The sequence below is a fragment of the Toxorhynchites rutilus genome, chromosome 2 (assembly GCF_029784135.1).
Source record: "Toxorhynchites rutilus septentrionalis strain SRP chromosome 2, ASM2978413v1, whole genome shotgun sequence".
Classification (NCBI taxonomy): Eukaryota; Metazoa; Arthropoda; class Insecta; order Diptera; family Culicidae; genus Toxorhynchites; species Toxorhynchites rutilus.
The window spans coordinates 338,429,525-338,449,404 of NC_073745.1; the positions used below are offsets into that span (position 1 = coordinate 338,429,525).

The 19,880-nt window shown below is 38.4% G+C and overlaps 1 protein-coding gene across 2 annotated transcripts in view; it reads left to right on the forward strand.

Annotated features, from left to right (window-relative positions):
- Positions 1-19,880, forward strand: part of LOC129767921 (putative uncharacterized protein DDB_G0291608) — a 76,078-nt gene that overhangs the window by 13,241 nt on the left and 42,957 nt on the right. The window lies entirely within an intron of this gene.

The following is a 19,880-nucleotide window of genomic DNA, read 5'->3' on the forward strand; positions in this document are numbered from 1 at the left end:
TCCGAGTCCAGACAGCTGAGCATTCCCAAGCCTAATTGAAGCCAACCATCCATTACATTACATTACATACAGTTATCTCAAAAAAATTGTTTTGTCAAAAATCGACTTTTCAGACAAAAAAACGATAAAGCGCAAAAAAAAATTTTTTATGACAATTTTTTTTTTGAGATAACAGTAAATCTCGACGATTAATGCAATTTTAAAACATTTGGCACAACTTTTTTTTTGAAAACCCCGACTTTCGGTGATCTTTCGTTTTTCAAAAAAACTCAAATTTTAACGTGTGTGACACTAATGAATGAAGTTCGAATGAGCTAATGTTTTGCATAGGGTATATCCGATATAAAAATTGAGATAACTATTTTTATTGGTACCCAAAACCATATACAGTGGAACCTCGATTATCCGCGGAATAGTCGGGCTAGCTTACCGCGGATCATGAAAATCGCGGATAACACAAGAAATGACTAAAAATGAGGTGCAAACACAAAAAAAAATGATATTTCAGTACGAAAACAATGTTTTATCAATACAGGAATCCATCTGTAAGGTCGTGACACCAGTAGTCAAATAATGTGAAAATCATGACCAAAACAGAAGAACAAAAACCTACCACTCATTGTCAAATTTAGGGTAGGTTCTTAGAATTACTATGGAACTCGCTTTCGCGGATAATGGGGGCTCTGCTGTATTTCGTTTCGTATTCCGCAGAAAACCAAGTCCCAGAGTGTCGATTTTTGACAAAAAAAACAAATTTTTCGAGATGACACTAGATCTTGGCGTTGCATGCAATTTCAAGATATTGACATCAAAAAAAAAAAAAAAAAAAAAAACTCGAAAACCCCGATTTTCTTTACTCCCCCTTAGGTGATTTTTCGATTTTCTAAAAACTCAAGCTTTGACCGCTTTGTGCCACTCTCTCTTAGATCCAATTGAGCTGATATTTGGCATAGGTTGATTTTTTTTCGAGGTGGTGAACATTTTTTATGAGGTAACTTTTTGGAATTAGAGATGACAATTTTCGTTTGCACCCTAATATACACATTTCCGTTGGAACTCGCAATCAGATCTGCCTCAACTCAGAAAAATCTCGTTATAACCATCTATTTAACAAATGTGTTTGTGAGTATTCCGGTAGGGCTATCCCAGATTCATTCCACTTCCAATTTGTAATTTCTTGTAATGAAGTTTAATCTTAATCTTAAATTGTTCATGTCTGTCTACGCGCGCGATGCACGAACTATTGTAGACTTCGCAATTATTTTTTAAATCCAAAATCGACAATCTTACTATCTAAAAAACTGAAAACAAACTAAATACCATCATTATTATTGCCTCCAGACAAAAAAAAACAAGGTTAACTAACGATCTGTTCACAAATCCGGATCATTCTTCATTTTCGGAATACTTTGAGGCTTGTTGCTGTCTTTGCTTCATTTGGCAGTGTTTTGTGAAGTATATAACTTTTGTAAAAAATAGAATTTTGAGTACAGGACATCCAGAAGTTCAGAGTTCTAAGGTCACTTGCTTGCCTTGCCAAGGGTTTCATCATCCATGACATATCGCATTTGCTCGAAATTCTCTCGTAAATGTTACAACTCACTGGTTTACACAGAGCACGCCTAAATTTTGCTGCGTTTAGAACAACGGTACTCAACCCTTTTGCATAGGGGCACAAACACACGTTAATCATGGTATCGTAAGCCGCAAAAAAAACGAAAAAGAAGGGATGGAACTGCATTGTTAACGTAGGACTGCGAGAACAAACATTATAGAAATTTTAGAACGAAATTCTTTACTACAAACATTTGGTAGCATTGGCAAGAACCGATGAATGAATGATTTCACTGATTGAGTGTCGTGAAGCAATGAAAAGTACTCAAAACTCACATGCTGGTTGCTCACTGTCTAGAGTGACATTGAAATACTGAACTTGTTGAAAATCCAAGTAGAGTCTTAGTATCTCTTAGCAAAACTACATCTTAAACACTCCCAAAAATACACACAAAACGGTAATCCTCTTTATTTTCACCAAAGAACACAGCTCTCAACACTAGATATACCTTCTTCACATCTGGCTTTAGATGCGCTGCAGTTTGACGCCACTTTTAACCTGCAAGCAATGCTTGAATTCACAAAAATTTAATTATCGATCAGATAAAAGTCACCAATGAGTCATTTATGATTTATCAGTCATCCAGGCAGAGTCTTTGCAAATAGCCTTCCAAAAAGACGTTCTGTTCAGTTCTGTTCAGATATTGATTTTTTTTTTCAAGGCACTGAATGAACTGAGAAATTTCAAAGCCTCTAAAATCCAAAACATCATGAACATCATCACCAATAAATTCGAACATATTCCTAAATTCACACCAGATCTCTCCCATCGGAAAAGTTATGTACATAAATCCGCATTTTATTATTTGGAATATTAGTTTAGGATACATCGAAATTTTCAAATTAATTCTTCAGTCGAAAGTTTTGGTGGCTCCGAAAAGTGCCGATGGGTGGTTTTGTATAAAGCAACTGAGAATGATTGATTTATGCTTCATTCTTATTCTCGTGAGAAAAATACATGATTGCCAATGTACGAACTGCACTCAATATGCATCATTGAAATTCTTCACGTGCTAGACGCTACGTGGTCTCATGCTATGATAAATTTGTCACCCCACCACCGTTACCTATTTCTCCAACTCCAACTAACTCCAACTAACGATATGAATACCGAAGCGGAACGTTCTATTCAATATTTCTATCCTTCCTGTTCGTTTATTTTAGCATTGCTTCTGGCCGTCAGTGCAAGCTCTACACTATGCTTGATTCGTGCATATTCTGAAGCACTGTAGCAAAACAAAAACTGTGGTTGGCCAGGACGCGCACTATATTTATAGAGCTTTCACTGCCAGCCGAAGACAAGCATCACCTGCTGGCCAATCTTGATTGAGATGGACTTTCTAGCAAACTATTGAAATCCCGAAAATTTGTAATATGATTACCTATATTTATATATTTTTGGAATCCCAATAATTTGTTCCCCTTTTTAAGCTATTGAATCAAGTTTTTGGGTCTAAAGCAACAAACATCACTTTTTTTTCCCCCTGTTGAGTGTGAACCACTGCGTCCATTATTTTGAATTATTGTGGTATACCCCTTTTTTATACTACACTTCAAGCTTATCTACTAGTTATTGATGAAGGACTAGACTGAAAACTATAGCGAGATAGGTGCCATTCAGGAATAATCTGTTTGATAAAATTTATAATCCTGATCGATGACGCAGACCAGAGACCAGATCAAGGTGTTGAAGTCCGCGTCTAGTTAGAGCTCCGCAGTTACAGAGCAAATGTTCCGAGGTTTCGCTTGCGGCATTACAAAAGCGACAAATATCATCTTGTGCTAACCCTATGTTTTTGAGATGGTATTTACTCGGGCAGTGTCCTGTTACAAGACCAGTGAATGTGCTGAAGTCTTTCTTACTAAGGCTTAGCAGCTGTTGAGTAATTTTAATACTCGGTGTAATAAATTTTTTCGCTTGTTTAAGCTTTGCAGCCATCCAATTGGCTGTCACATCACTTATACATCTTTTATCTTTTGTCGAAACATTGAAATTACACCCCAGTACAGATGCGAAAATAGAAAACCACTGTTCGCTAAACGGCATGAAAATCGAAGCGATGTCTTCACCGAGCAAAATTCCATTCTTCCTTTGCATTGAACAAAACGGAAGCTCTGTGACATCAGTACTGCAGTCTTCTAGCTGAAGCGAGAGTGTAACTTGAAGGTGACGATGTTTTGAATTATAGAAGTTTCAAAATTTCCCAGTTCAATCGCCTCTGTCCTCAAGGCCAATTAAAAAAAACTAAACCCCAGGCCTTCAGAATCGCCAATTGGAACGGCTCGCCGCCGTCCGATCGCTAGCTGGATGACTGGCGAATCGTGAATGCTGTGATCTGAAATCGCGAATTGATTGTTTATATTCAATAAATTTCAAACGGGTGAAACTTAAATTGCTATATTTTCTCTATCCACATCGTCCGTAGAACGAACGCTGCATTATCATTTCTAGCGAGCCATTCACACGCGCCGGATTCGCAATGGTATATAAATAATGCTTTGCTGATACATCAGTTCTATAGAGGCGAATGAACTGCAAAGTTTAAAGCCTTTCTAAAATAATCGAAGAAGAAGAAGATACATTAGTTACTCGTTATTGACAGCACGAATAGACAAGCACACAAATGGGAAGAACAAATGTATCGGAAAATAGGAATGCTTCCAAATTTTTGTAATTTAAACCATTTACGGAATAGCGAATCATAATGTAGTACAGGTCGGACTCGATTATCCGGGATTGGATTATCCGGAATTGGATTATCCGGAATTGGATTATCAGGAATTTTATACTCGATTATCCGGAGTATTTTATTTTTGATTTTCGGAAATTTTGAATAATTTGCATAATAATTCCACATTGAATAGCTAATATGGGTATCAAACGAAAAGGCTTGATTAGTAGAATACAGTTATTTATGAAAAATGCAAATCAAAGATGGCGGCCACTACAAAATGGCCGATTTCATATTTTCTCAGAACCCCATCAATATGGGTATCAAATGAAAGGGCTTGACTGGTAGAATACAGTTATTTATGAAAAATTCAAATCCAAGATGACCGTAGTTCCCGAATAAACAATTACTTTTTAATGGTTCCATTCAGCTTGCCCTGTTTGTATGTTTGTTTGAGTAAGACAATACGTAGGGTTGTCCCACATTAATAGAGAATTGACCCCGTTCCTATTGACTGATTGATCTGATTTGGAACATACCTTTAATTCTACTGTCATTATGAAACTGCGTATTCCATGATCTTAAAAAATTAAATTTGGCCACCGCTAAAAAATGGCTTGACTTGGAGAATACACTAAACTATGAACAACATAAATTCGAAAAGATCGCCACCACAAAATGATCGACTATGTATTTTTTGCAATCTCCTTAATATTGGTATCAAATTGAATGATTTGACTAATAGAATATCTTGCGGCACACGTCACGTTATTATGCATTGTATCTATATATTGCGGCACACGCCACATCAGTATCATTCCATACAACAATTCTAAGCATTGTATGTACCCAAAACCCAATCCATTTAAAACAAGAGGATTAGCGTAGGTCATTCCCATCTAATCCCTATCGTATTGTCTCGAAGGATAGGATATAGAAGCAAATCCAGAAAATCTGGCCTATATAAAGCGATGAGATATCCAGCACGCTCTCTTACTCTGCTTCAAGTTAGATAGCGTAAAACATCATCGAAAGTGTCTCATCTGTGTTGTGATATCAGAAATAAAATTATTATATCGGAATTAAAATTAGTTGAAATAAACCCGGACTTAGAAATTACTCATACAGAATACAGCACATCATCAAAATGTTCTGAAAAAGGTTAGGTAAGAAATAAAAATAAAAAAAAAATATTTTTCAGTGGTTTTAATGTAGAGAATTATACTAAAGATACAAATGTTTTACTAAAAACTAGAAAATCAAATAAGTAGAAAAAACTTTAAGTTAAACGGTTTCATGTACTAAAAGCTAAAAAATAATTAGACAAGTAGCAGTTAGTAGTTATCACATCCGTTCCTTCATTAATCTAGGGCAATGACGAGACTAAAATAAAATCGTGGGGTATATGATGAAACAACTAACTGTGGATAATGGAAATTCAACAAATCTAATTTTCTTCGGAATATTTTCCCAACGAGATGCCAACTTCATAATACCCCTGTTATAGAAGCTCGCTTCCTTATTGGCAAAAAACTCGGATAGCCAATTTTCACAGGTTTCTTTTGTGGCTAACTTTTGACTACCTAGCTCGTTCGCCATGGACAAAAACAGGTGGTAGTCACTTGGTGCAAGGTCCGGACTATACGGCGGATGCAAAAGAACCTCCCATCCGAGCTCCCGGAGCTTCTGGCGCGTCATGAAAGAAGTGTGTGGGGCGGCGTTGTCCTGATGGAAGACAATGCGGCCTCTGTTTATCAAAGATGGCCTCTTCTTCATGAGTGCTACCTTCAAGCGGTCCAGTTGTTGGCAGTACAGGTCCGAATTAAGCGTTTGGCCATAGGGAAGCAGCTCATAATAGATTATTCCTTGACAATCCCACCAAACACACAGCAGAACCTTCCTGGCCGTTAATGAGGGCTTGGCCACCGTCTGAGCCGCTTCAGCGGGCTTCGACCACGACCGTTTGCGCTTCACGTTGTCGTAAGTGACCCACTTTTCATCGCCAGTCACCATCAGAAACGGGTCGATTTTGTTGCGATTCAGCAGCGATTCACATGCGCCGATACGGTCAAAGATGTTTTTTGCGTCAACGTGTGTGGCACCCATACATCGAGCTTCTTTGTGAATCCAAGCTTCTTCAAATGGTTAATAACGGTTTGATGACTTATCCCCAGCTCTTGGCCGATGCTACGGCTGCTACTATGCCGGTCTTTCTCGGCTAATTCAGCGATTTTGTCGCAATTTTCGACGACAGGCCTTCCGGAGCGTGGCGCATCTTCGGCGACCTCTACACCAGAACGAAAACGTTGAAACCATCGTTGTGCAGTGGAAATGGAAACTGTATCGGGTCCATAAACTGCACAAATTTTATTGGCAGCTTGAGATGCATTTTTGCCTTTGTCATAGTAGTACTGTAAAATATGTCGGATTTTCTCTTTATTTTGCCCCATATTTGCGACACTATAACTCACGAACGACTTAACCAAACAAAACACTGTCAAGGACTATATTATAGCGCGTAAAAATACCTTTCCAACAAGCTATAGTATGACTCGATACAATGAATACAACTAGAACTACGCGCTTACAACGACACCTCGCGGAAATACCGCAGGACTTTTTTGACAGCCTAATATACATGGCGCTATTTTGTTGTGGTGGCTATTTTGGATTTGCATTTTCTAATAATAACTGTGTTCTACTAGTCGATCCCTTTCATTTGATATACATGTTGATGGGGTTTGGGAAAACCCATATTGATGGGATTTTGAGAAAATTTGTACATTTTGTAGCGGCCGCCATCTTGAAATTTCAAGATCATGGAATACGCAGTTTTATAATGAGATAAAGATGTGTTTCATATTTCAGATCAATCGGTGAACAGAAGGGGGTTTAAATTTCTATTAATGTGGTACAGCGCTACAAACAAAGTTGCAAAGTAACAAACTACAAACGGGTCAACCTAGATAAAACCGTTTAATAAATAAGTATAAATCATAATTATATTCGGTTACCGAAAAAACCGTTTTTTTTTTGACTCGATTATCCGGAGGATTCGAAAATCCGGAGTGAAAAAAAATCAATACTCCGGATAATCGAGTCCGACTTGTACAAATCAAACAAATCATATAGAGTTTCTGATTCGATTGGTATGCAGATCATCAAAGTATAGTCACAGCAAAAATAGTTATTAAATTCGAAACTATTTCATAAAAACGTGCTCTGTTTTCTTATTTTAAACCATTAATGGAAGACGTAATCCTACGTCAAAAAATAAGTAATTGTATCTTAGATTATCGCGATGATTACCCATGCAAATGGGTTAAAATAAAGTGGTGGGCCAACCAGAGGTGGTCAGAGGGCCGCATGTTGTGTATAGCTGGTTTAGAACATTTTCGCTCCCCTTACTGCCGTTCTACACATAGTTGTCCCATGTTCCAAAATCAGCAACTGAGAAAAGACGCAATTAATGTTTTCTGCCATATTTGTCAATGTGACAAGATCCCCTCACTTGAATCATTGAAGCTTGATTACGGGCTTGAAATTTATGGTGGGACAGTTATGCCTAGAATATCAACATGGGACAATTGAACTTGATGTTGTTTTTTTAAAAGCTGGGACCAAGCAATATCTTTTTTCGTGTTTTTCCGGAAGATTAGACATGAAGACATCGTTTTATGAAGCAAAGTGAAAAGTGTCAAAAAGTAACATGGGACAACTATGCGTATAGCGGCAGTATATGTCTTCAGTGATCCAAAATCTGTCCAAATCCAAATCTGTCCAAATCCAGCCTGGACAGACCAGGTTTTCTGTCACGACCGGGTAGATTCGTTAATGTGTTATATGTACCAAATCGCATGATAGCATTTTGGAAGCATTTTCGACGCTTGCTCCTTCCGTCTTCACTAATTTTCTCAGTGATATTCATGTTTCTTCTTCTATCAGTCTCCGAATTGTTACATTTATAGAAATCCCGATATATTAACGATGGTATCTGAATACTTACTGTGTCAAGAACACGCGAAATACAAACAGCTGTAAAAACAAGCTGTATACGACACAAATTGATAAGAAGACGGGACAATAAAAAATAGTCGGAAAAATGGTCAGCCTAATTATAAACGTTTGAAACTATACAATACCAGACAATATCAAGCCCACAGAGGATGAAAGGGAGCGAGTCTTGTTTAGAAAAACAAACTTTTAACTAATTCTATCATTTGCTGCGAAGAGATCAGTTGTTCAACATAATAGCCCATGTTTCCGCTGTTTTCCTATTAAATGCAAAGCTACAGAATGTGGACGGAACCCATCGTCTGTGCCGTCACACGTCAATGATCCGACGAGATAACCACATCAAATGACCGCCAGATATTCACTCTATGTCACTAGACGTCACTTCTGTCTCTACAAAACCGGCTTATCCATGAGTTATCATTATTGTGATCCGATTTAATCCGCCACACGTTTGGATTCGCTGGTCAACGCCGGCGGTCAAGATTCCAACGGGCAACAAGAACCGTCCTCATCACAATCGCAGTCCCTCCGTTCGGCGGTCAGTATCGGATATGCATTCTCGATTGAGCTCGATGCGCTGCAGCCCTTGTTGCTGAGAGGGAGTCAGTGCAGAAATAATTTATATGCAATTAACACCTCATTTAATGCAAACAAATGAACATCATGCCCGATCATCGAGTGGAGATAAGCGGACGAATCAACCGCTGGTCGGGGCCATGTAGAATATGTTGTAGTTGTGCATGCCAGTTTGCCGCTGTTCGGGATAATGATGACAATAATGGGAATGTTGGCGGTAAAAAGCGATTGGGGGGTGGACGTGTTATCTGAGCAATTATTGAGTGGCCGCTGATTGATCTGCTCTGGTTAATTACAAGCTATCGACAGTTGTAATTAGAGCCTCTGCTCTGCTCCGAGTAATTGTCAGTATTTATTTGAAAAAAATATAAACATTCGAACTGTTATTGGAGCAAACATGAAATCATTCACAATGAACTGGAAGCATGCAATCATCAACAATATCGATCCCTCAGGCAGCTCATCTGCGACTTATTTTCAGCACGATTTTGTTTTGCTCCCACCGGAAAATCTTCCACACACACTTTTCCAGCACATAAAACTCGTCCAATCTGCTCCACCAAAAACAGTCCTCTTCTGTCTTCATGACCTTTCGCCCACCAACCATTCCGTACCGTCTCATCGGAAAGCGCACCCAAATTGAGTTAAATGGGAAAAACACTTAGCACGTAAACTGTACCAGATTTGAGATGAAGCGAATCCTCCCCCACTGCCGAGCTGTGGCTCTGATCGAGTGGAAGGAGCACAGCACTAAGCGGCACAAGTTGAGATTACCGTTCGTTCAACCAACCAAATACGTTTCTTTATATGTGTGTATCTCTATTCTCTTAGAAGGGAAAACTGGAAGAATCATTTACCAGATTGTGTGGGGCGGAAAGCGTACGCCGCCATCGGGAGTCGGGGTCTTTTTTCCTTTCACTTCGACGCCACAATCGACGGCACCCGAAATATTGGGTCTTCCTCTTTCTCTGAGGACGACGACGTCGACGATCCTGCCAAAAATGTACAAACAGCGGCTGTGCTGTTGTTTGGCTGGAAATAATATAATTTGCGTCAGCTGGCAGCTCACTTAGAGAATCATTCACTTTCCCTTGCCTCGCAAGCCGTGGCAAGATGTCTCCTCGCTCGTGTGTGTGTATATACATAATCGAAAAATACAGTCGTTTTCTTGCCCGTTCCAATGGTGCCACAACGCCACCACCACCTCGAGAAGGTGGGTCGTTAGGGAAATAAACATGTTCGAGCAGGGAAAATTTGGCACCCGATTCGGATGTCTCTCGTGAAAGGAAGAGCGAAGGACATGGCTACCGTCCGCCGTCGGTCCCGACGACGATGGCGCGGTCTATGTGCTGACCGCTGCGTTGTACGATGTTACCTAATGATTGTTACCGGCATTCCAGAGCTGATCAGTAGAAACACAAGTCCCACAGAAGCCGATAAAAAGGGATAGTAGAAAGCGATTCATTTCTCATCTATTGTATAGAGAAAGCTTGGTGATCATGAGTTCTTTTGCGAAGTACAGTGTGGTAAATAAGTTTCCGTACACTTCTAAATTTTGCATGTCCAAGCCATGTTTTGTATTTTTTAACCCCTCTTACTATTTCTTTAAAAGGCTAATCTACAAACATCTTCAGAAATTTGCCCATTGAGTTGCTTAACATTGCGTAGCATTCAAAATTACGAATGAAAGCGAACCGTGACTTTCCTAAAGTTAAGGAATCTCTAATTTTTCAGTTTCCAGAGCACGGTGGGTCGATAGTGTGTCGTGTTGTGAATAAAATTGTGGTGTGATTTTGTGTGTAACTTCAAATCCAACTATGAAATGCTACAAATCATCACATGCACACATTGTTTTTGGTTTTTCATGTGTTGCCAAATGTAGATTGAAAAGGTTAATTCCGCAGTCCTACGTCAAAAATGCTGCGGGAAGGATCACCTTCCAATCATCATCTCTCTGAACTGAGCTTCTACCGTTCCAGATGGAGCTATGATTTGGTCGGTTGGCACAGTTATTCAATAATAATTAGCATAAAGTTTTTAACAATTATACCCGCTTACCACTCTGCACTTCAGCAGACTTCGTTAAATCATTTTTTGATATTCATAAAAACCTAGAAACCTGTCGTCTGGCAGTTAACAATGAGTGCTTGCAGTTATTAAATTATGACGAAAGAGTCCTCCAGAGATTAGCAGAAGGGGACCGAGAGAACTCAATAGCGCACTCAGAGTTGATAGCCGTTAGAAACGCAGCGTGAATACATTTCATCAGGTCAAACAGGATAGCTGGAAGAAATTTATATCCGCTGTCAGTCAATACTGTACATGGATGGAACTCTAGGACAAAGTCGATCATGTGGGTAGGAGTAATAGTCGCTTCTTCTTCAAACTAATAATCAATAATCGTTTAATAGATTCACTAAAACCGACCATCAGTTTCTATCAAACGAAATTAGTTCTTAGTCCTTCCCGCCTTGCTTCTAGAAGCAGAGTTTAATAACTAATTTACATTTGACAAGCTAAAGTGGGCTCTTCCGGGCTTCATGGTTCGTCCCCCATGTTCTTCTTAAGAATCTTTCTCTGAACTGTAAAACCATACATCTGCCTTTGTACAAAAAAATATAGAACCAGGGAGAAATCTCCGGTGGCCGGAAGGAAGGTTTACTGGTTCCCATCCCGAAATCCAGTAAGAACCAAATTTTGTTAACCACCAGTCCCCCTATTGAACTAATAGATAAGATTGTCAACATCATCACCTTACATCACTTAAAGGTTAGGAAATTTAAGAAAGCCACGCAAAGATTTCAATCCGCTATTAACTTCGTTTTAGAATGGACAGACGGAAAAGGTTTAACACTCTCCGTAGAGGAATCCTAATCTGTAGTAATAGGAGAAAAATTCAAAAACTGTCCAACTCCACGCTCAATCAAACCACAATAGTAGAAGCTAAAAGGAACATTTAACACGTTGAGCCCCGGATTGTTCTTGCTGCGCTTTCCATTCAGTCCGCATCAAGAGCAATTGCACAATATCAGTATCGGTCTCCGTTCCCAAAGATTTTTATCGTTAAAAAAAGAAAATAGTCCGAAATTCGACCAGAAAGTAGTCACATACAGTGTTGCCACATTTAATTCTGTACCAGAGGGGTCAACATTTTTTCTCATCTGTACTTTCTTTCCAAAAATCTGTACCATCGAAAATATTCGTTGTAGAGAAAAAAAAATTATTAGCATTATAAAAATACGCATTTAATTACTATAAATACTACATTTACATGTGCAAGTCATTTGTGTGTTTGATGATGCTTATGCATAGTTTTTTTGAATCTAGATTGCATACTAACATATTCTAAAATTTTCGAGCTGCCACCACGATGTTTGATCAAATCCTTTGATCTCAAAATAGCGTTCATCGTATCGTTGCTGAGCCGATTTCAAAGCTTATTTTTGTTCTGATTATATTCAGAAAAAAATCGCTCGACAGTTGCCAAGGAGTGAGGCATAGTGAGAACGTTATAAATAGGGCATCGAAGCGCCGAAAAGGCGAGCGAACCGTCAATTCTTTTTAGGCATCCTATTTTTATCCACCAACCCCGCACATGCACATGTTTTCTGAAATTGTGATTTCCTTACGAAGTAATTTTATCTTTAGGCTATTGAATTAATTCTCCACATCTTGTACATTCCCATTGTAGAATCCTGAAAACGCTTCTAATACAACGTTAATGCTAATCAAATTGGAAAAGCTTTTGGGATTTAACATTTCCGTAGACTTGAGCGTCGAATCATAAAAATGGTATCTTTTTCTCATTTGTTTGATCAGCTCCACGAAAGGACTGCGACAAATATCCTTTGAAATGATCTGCCTTTCGCTTCCCATTGTTCTGATAATTTCTTCTGCTGGTATTCCAACCTAAAATTCTTGTCGCTTTTCAAATGATCTTCATATTTAATAGCTTTGGACATTGAAACAACGCAAGATTCCTCGCAGATATTAGTGAGAATAATCAAATAAAAATCATTCAGCTCTTCGTGTAGCATCGTAGATTCAGGGTTTTCGGCCTGAGAACAAACGATTCAATCTGTTGATCTGGGGCAAAACATACGTCGCACCGTTCGACGCGAATCCTTTCAGACGATCCTTGTAAGGAATTTCGTCCTGATCAATCATTGCTTTCAAATTATTTCAAGATCAGCAGCACCGAGCGATACAGCGGTGTAAAAGTCGAAAAAATCTGTACCATTCCAGATAAATTTTTACGTGTGGCAACACTGGTCACATATCGTAAAACATCCGACGCGTAATGAGAACGATTGCTTCTCGAGTTCCCTGTGTCCATAGAACATCTATCACATCGTCAATTGGTCAATCCAAGAGGATTTATGATGCTGGCCTCTCAGTGAAGATGTTGAAGGAGCTGCGCCCAGCAAAGCTTCCACAGCTTCTACAACTGAAACAAATACTATTTGGCGGCCTGTGTGGCGATTGAGGTTGGTCGTCGGCTCAGCCGCAAAGAACGTGTACTGCTTGGCCAACTTAAACCGACTTCATATGGATTCTGTCGAGAAACAAAACTAGACATGGAACCAATCTCCATCTAAAACAATCCTAAATTCGATTGTGTCACATTTACTCGAAAGACATTCACCCGAATTCCAATCACCCGAATGTAACAAATACCCGAATGGAACATTCACCTAAATGCAACTTTTACCCGGATACATCATTTATCTGAATGCTACATTTACCCGAAATTAACATATACTCTAATGTACTATTTGCAAATACATTTAATTAGAAGGTATTTTTATATTTAGAGAAAAAACGAGAAAGAGAGAACGGCGTTGCGTACTACAAGTTATGAAAAAATATTGAAATATGTTAATATGTTAATGCGTTGGAAGGTGATAGAATATGAGTATTTTAACACAACGAGTTTCTAGACCAGGGGTTGCCAAACTTTCGGGCATTACGGGTGTCTAATTGTTCAAATTTTAGGCTGCGGTCTACCATCGTTGACTGTATCAAAAAGTCGTAAGAAAATGATTGTAGTACTGGATGATAAAACACAGTTTTAACATTCCTGTACTCCCACGCAAAATCATATTTTGGAAGTGAGAAACTTCCAAGTTAGTACTTTTCAATATGTTATTATTAATTTTATCCTAAAAATTCATATTGAATTTAATTGTTTCTATCAATTTTCTAACCGCTCTACAATTTGTACTTTGATAACCATCTTCTATCTATCTTAATTTTGCTTATATAAACCATTCGATATAACCATTCCTGGTTATATCGAATGGTTATCGATATAAACCATTCCTGGTGAAAATTCAAGCAAAATCTTCAAAAATTACGATTTTGACCCCACTGTTCAGATGAAAGCCACTTAAATTTCACCTTAAAGTTGAAAGGTAATATTTTTTAGTAAGATAAGTCATATTTGAAATACAAAAAAAAAATGTTTTCAAACTGTATATAATCGAATCCAAAAATGTATATAATCGAATCACATATAACCGAGTCTGTATATAATCGAGTCCTCTCATGCAAAGTTCACGAGTTCAATTTTCACTCTCGACTGGTTCATCACTTTTACTTCCAAAAATGGAAGTAAAATTGATGAACCAGCCAACATTGTTGAAAGTCACTATAATAGAGAAAAAAAAACTATCATCTGTTACTCTCTGTTATAATGGACTAGCCAGAAGGGCTAATCCTAAAAAAGCCCTCGATCCCTGGTCTAAGCCACGTGGACCATTGAGGGTGGGCTTTCAACTGCCTCTTTTAACTCGGCTAGCTCGAGCTTGACACTCGGAGGCTCAAGGTCGGCTCACTTCCTTTTTGGGCACAAATCAAGGATTCAGTTCACTAGTAAAAACACAGATAGATTCCTTTTTTTTCGTTTATTCAACTTACATTTGTGGGTATGTCAGTGTGATGTGGCCGGCCGGATGTTGTCGAGCGAAATCTGTGCGCCGCGAACTTTGCCGTAGGAGGCGATCTGGCGTAGTGGTAACATCCATGCCTCTCACGCTAAAGGTCACGAGTTCAATTCTCACTCCCGACATTCTTCCAAAAATGGAAGTAAAAGTGACGAACCAGCCAAATGAGTTGTAAATCACTATAATACAGATAAAAAAAAAAAAAAAGCTTTGCCGTAGCTCGAAGAGTTTCTATAGGGTTGGCGACTCAAGTTGCTCGTTTCTGCAGAGCTTCGTGGACGGCAGCAATCTTCCTCAAAATCGTTTCACTCCGGGGAATCCGAATTCAGGGCAAAAATATTGGGTCCTGATGGGAAAAAATTGAAAGTCTAGAGTTACTACTGGGTCTTGCTCTTTATCCAAATCCATACCTGATCCTTCCGTCCTTTCAGGTCGAACTGCAGTTTTCAAATGCTTTATTTGAATTTCTATAATCGGGATCACTTTAATAGCTTTTGTTGTGCCTTGGATAAAGGGCTTTTATTGTAGACCCAGTAGTGCTTTCCTTTTCCCATCGTTGGAGACAGCAACATCACAATTACGAAAACACTTGTAATACTAACCTCGAGCCAACCGCGAGTAATCGGTTACATATTACTAACATAGTTATAAGGCAAACATTGTTGAAATATTGAACTCCCGGCCTCGTCAGGTTGACGCCACATGAGCCTTAATAAAAATATATATTTTGGATAAAAAAAAAAATAAAAAAAAAACAAATCCAAATTTTTCGCAGTTGTATTATTTTTGCGAGAAAGACTAGCAACTGGCTTTAATTCGATATGTCGATCATCTGAATCGGTTAAGTAGTTCAAAGGTTATGTATTTTTGAAAAAAATCATTTATGTAAAACAGTGGAAAAAATTTAATTTTTTTTTAAATTTAAATTAAATTAAAAAATTAAAAATATACGGATCTAATGTTTTGTGATAATGAACAAAATTACCATTTTTCACGAAAATATGAGAGCCACTATATTGGTTTGGCATGAAATATTTTATTTTTATATATACGAAAATGAAATATTTTCATAATAAAAACATTAAAAATAGTTATAAAAATTGCACAATAGATATTAAAATCATCTAGAATTTATTCAAAATAAACCAACTAAATGCAAAAAAGATTACAAAATAAAAACTTGAGAAATAGAGAAAATTTGAAAACCCCAAAGAAGAATTTTGAACATTCACATATGAAAATTGAGATAATTTCAAATTCAGAATATTGAAATTACAGAAAATTGCAAATTCAACATCATTTTTTTTTCTTCTTCTTGAATGGCGTTAACGTTCCCTGTGGAACTTTTTCCATCTCAACGTATTTACTAACTAGCGTCATTTGCTAATACTAAGTTGAAATTTCTTAAGCCAAATAACACGCCTTGAATGTATTCCGAGGGGCAAGCTCTTGAATACGCGTGACCACAGTGCAAGTCGAAGGAAATTTCTTTGACGAAAAATCCCCCGGCCAGAACGGGAATCGAACCCGAACACCCGGCATGATAATGTGAGACGCGAACCACTCGGCCACGGGTGCACATTTTTTTTTTTTTTTTTAAATATGCTAAAAAAGATAAAAAATAGATACCAGAACGCATACAAAAATACATAAAAAATTCAAAAGCTTCCAAAATTTAGAAAAAAAATTTCTTCAGACATTTTCCGACATTCAATAATAAGACTTTTAATAGAATAATGTTCAGGTTATCAATCATTTAGTAACCGGTATAATTTTCTTTTTTATATGTCTTACCTTTAGTTTAAACTTTGTTTTATAGTTTCGTATTAAATTTATTTTCTCATAAAACGTTAATACAGTCAACTTTGGTAGATCACAACCTGGCATTTGAACAATTAGTCGTCCGCAATGACAAAATGTTCGACCACTCCTGTTATATACGATTAAGCTGTTCTTATTATACCACACTCGTATTAGGTTACGCTACGTTGGGAGTAGAACCAAATTGAAAGTACTGCCGGTTTTAACGACATTTTATGAGTAAAAATAACCAAATTAAAACAAGAAGAATAATAGATTCCAATCACGAGTCAAAAGTCAATACAGCTTTCATTTTGTTAGTTGTGAAAAAAGAAATCCAATCATGAATTTGATTTATTTGTGAATATTACACATTCAAACGTTTTCATTAAAAGTTTTAACAAATGGCTGAAAAGTTTGACATATTTTTTTATGTTATTTTTTGTATTTAGAACTTAGAATACGGAAGCCTCCGAGAAAATCATTATTCAAAATTCACCTTTTTATAAATGTTAAGAATTTATTTTTGGGGGTCTCCGTAGCCACATTGGTTGCGCGTTCGCTTAGTAAGCGATCGTTCGTGAGTTCAAAACTCAGGGTCCTCATTGATCATCCTTGTCTTGTTACAGAATAATTACGTCCACGCAACCATCATCAGCGATGGAGATCGATCCACGGTCGAAATAAGATCGATTCATCCATACAACTGCTCTGCATTGCGAGACACATCGGGCTGTGCTGTTCTATAAATAACTCAACAATGATCAATCAACTGTCTCCGCTGTCCGGTGGTCTAACTGTGGATAATGGAAGAACAGAAAGAATACTCTTACGCCTAAATGGCTACTGTGTAAATGTACCATATGCAATGATATAGAAGATAATACTCTAACGCCGAAAAATGGCAACTGTGTAATGTGCTAATTATAGATATGATAAACATGTGACATGTACACGATTAAAATTCGGCTCTGTTACAGCTAAAAATCTAAAGAGCCTAAAATAAACAAAATAACAAAGAATTTATTTTCCCCTTAAAACTAGTACTTCTTAAAAATAAAACACTTCTACCAATCTTTGAAGCTCTTATGAGACTCGTTCTCGGAAATGACGATCAGTTCCCTGAGCGATAACGTTTCATGTCATCAAAATAACAGTTCATAAAGTTTGAGGAACGTTTGTTTTAGAACATTCACTCTACTCCTTTTACGTTATCACATTTCACGAATATGCTGGAACATTCAGGGTGTCTGTTACCTTCCACGTCGTTCCTAACGTTAAAGAATAATCTGTCACTAGCTAAAATATGCTTTTAACTTCGATCAGTACTCGACTTGCCTTTAAACCACGAAGAAGTTCATTGAAACATAGTTGATGTACCGCAGAAGCTATGTAACCGTCTCAAACCTTCTACACTGCGCTGTGTCTCTCAAATGAATTTCCCGCCCAATGTTCGATACGAAGTGTTCATAATTTTATGCATATGCTTCACCGCTTCCTTTACTTCCACATTATACCCCTACTCACACGAAACCTAAATCTCTCTTGCTGAAAACCCCATTTCGATTTTTCATGAGCTCCGTTGGATCGTCATCCGAATGAGCGCTGTTTGCATGCATATGTAACATATTTCCGCCAGCATCTACATCCCCCGGTACACACACAAGAAGGCAAAAGAAGCACAATCATGCAAGGGTGGATTCTTGCTCTAGCTCCTAAGCACAGAGCAAGATGTTCGTCGTTCGTTTGGTAGTGTCGCTGACAGATACCCATAATCATAAACGAGCCCACTTTTCTCGATTTGCTCCCCGTTTGAAAGCAAACCCCCCCCCCCCCTTAAGGGAAAACCATAACGTCGTCATTTTCGACGTCGTTTTTTCATCCTGCCCCGACCCTGGTTCGACGCCATCTGCGAATTCGAGAATGTGCCACACACAGAATGGGATGGAATGGGAGGTCCACAACCAGATTCGGAGCTATATAAATTGGATTTTTCTTCCCCCACTCCGAACGATGTGGATCGATTACCGAAAGTGCTTTTTCCTCGGCGAGCAGCGGCTGCCAAGGAGAGAGAATCAACCATTTTGGTTGGAATATCGATTCCTTTGCTTCCACCACCAAAGGTCATGAAGCGAGGGAGGAAACTTCGGCTTTCGTCTTCCAGAGAGAAGTTCGATGGAAAAGTGATTTTTCTACGAGCTTCTAATAATCCCATTCACCGTGGCTAAGTGTCGAATAAATTATCCGATAGGCACATAATCAATTGGCAGCTTGAATGGGGCACTAAAATCTGGGGGAGTACTTTTTATTCTTTCCACCGTTCGCTTCGGACATTCATAGGCGATAAATTTGCGATTTGATGGTATTGCGAGAGTGTATTATTTTTCAATTCGAAGGGAAGCTTCCTGCATTGGGGACAGCTTAATTTAGGACGGGTGTGGCAACTTTTCAAATAAATTGTCTCGCTTCAACACCTATCATGATTAAAATTCTCACCTGTCCCGTCTCGTCACACCAAATTTGACGTGTGTGTGGTGCTTAATCTGTCTAATCTAGCAAACTTCCGCACACAAGATGCTCACGACGTCTTGTCTTTCGGCGCCCTTTTAAACGTTGCCTCATACCACTTCATACCGCTGCCGCCGCCACCGGCAGAAAGTGAAGAGCAGCTTCCAGATAAATTATTATCTTTTGTAACCCAACCATCAACAATGGGGGAGCAGATGACTTTGCTCAGTGCTCTCAGGGTCCCGCATGGGGGATGTGCTAATGAAATAATCCTTTCACAAGTTGTCGTTTATCAAGGGATACCGACGGGATGATAGAATGGGAGCTCACACTTTTGCCTTCACTGCTGATGTCTGATCCCAGAAAACGTCAGACAATACAGCTTGTGTTTGTATCATGCACATCGACTCAATCGCTTCTATTAAATTCAATTCAAATTTATTACCTCTAATCGGGAATTGTTACTATTCCGTTACGCTTTCACCAGCTGAGAAAAAGATACAATGCGGCCAATCGCCCGTGGCGATGAAAAAACCTTCACTCAACCCAATGTTATTTCATGCCTCTCCAGCCGGCGCTCAATAAAACAGTTTATAAAATCTTTTAATCCTAAACAAAAATAAAAGGCGTTTCCAGCGGTGATTTTTCAAGTTGTGGTTACCGGTCTTTAAATGCCGCACTCCCCGAGCCCCGGGAAGAGCTGGGTGTGTGCAGTTTTGATAAGTCGGTTTTTAGGAAACTAAAAAAC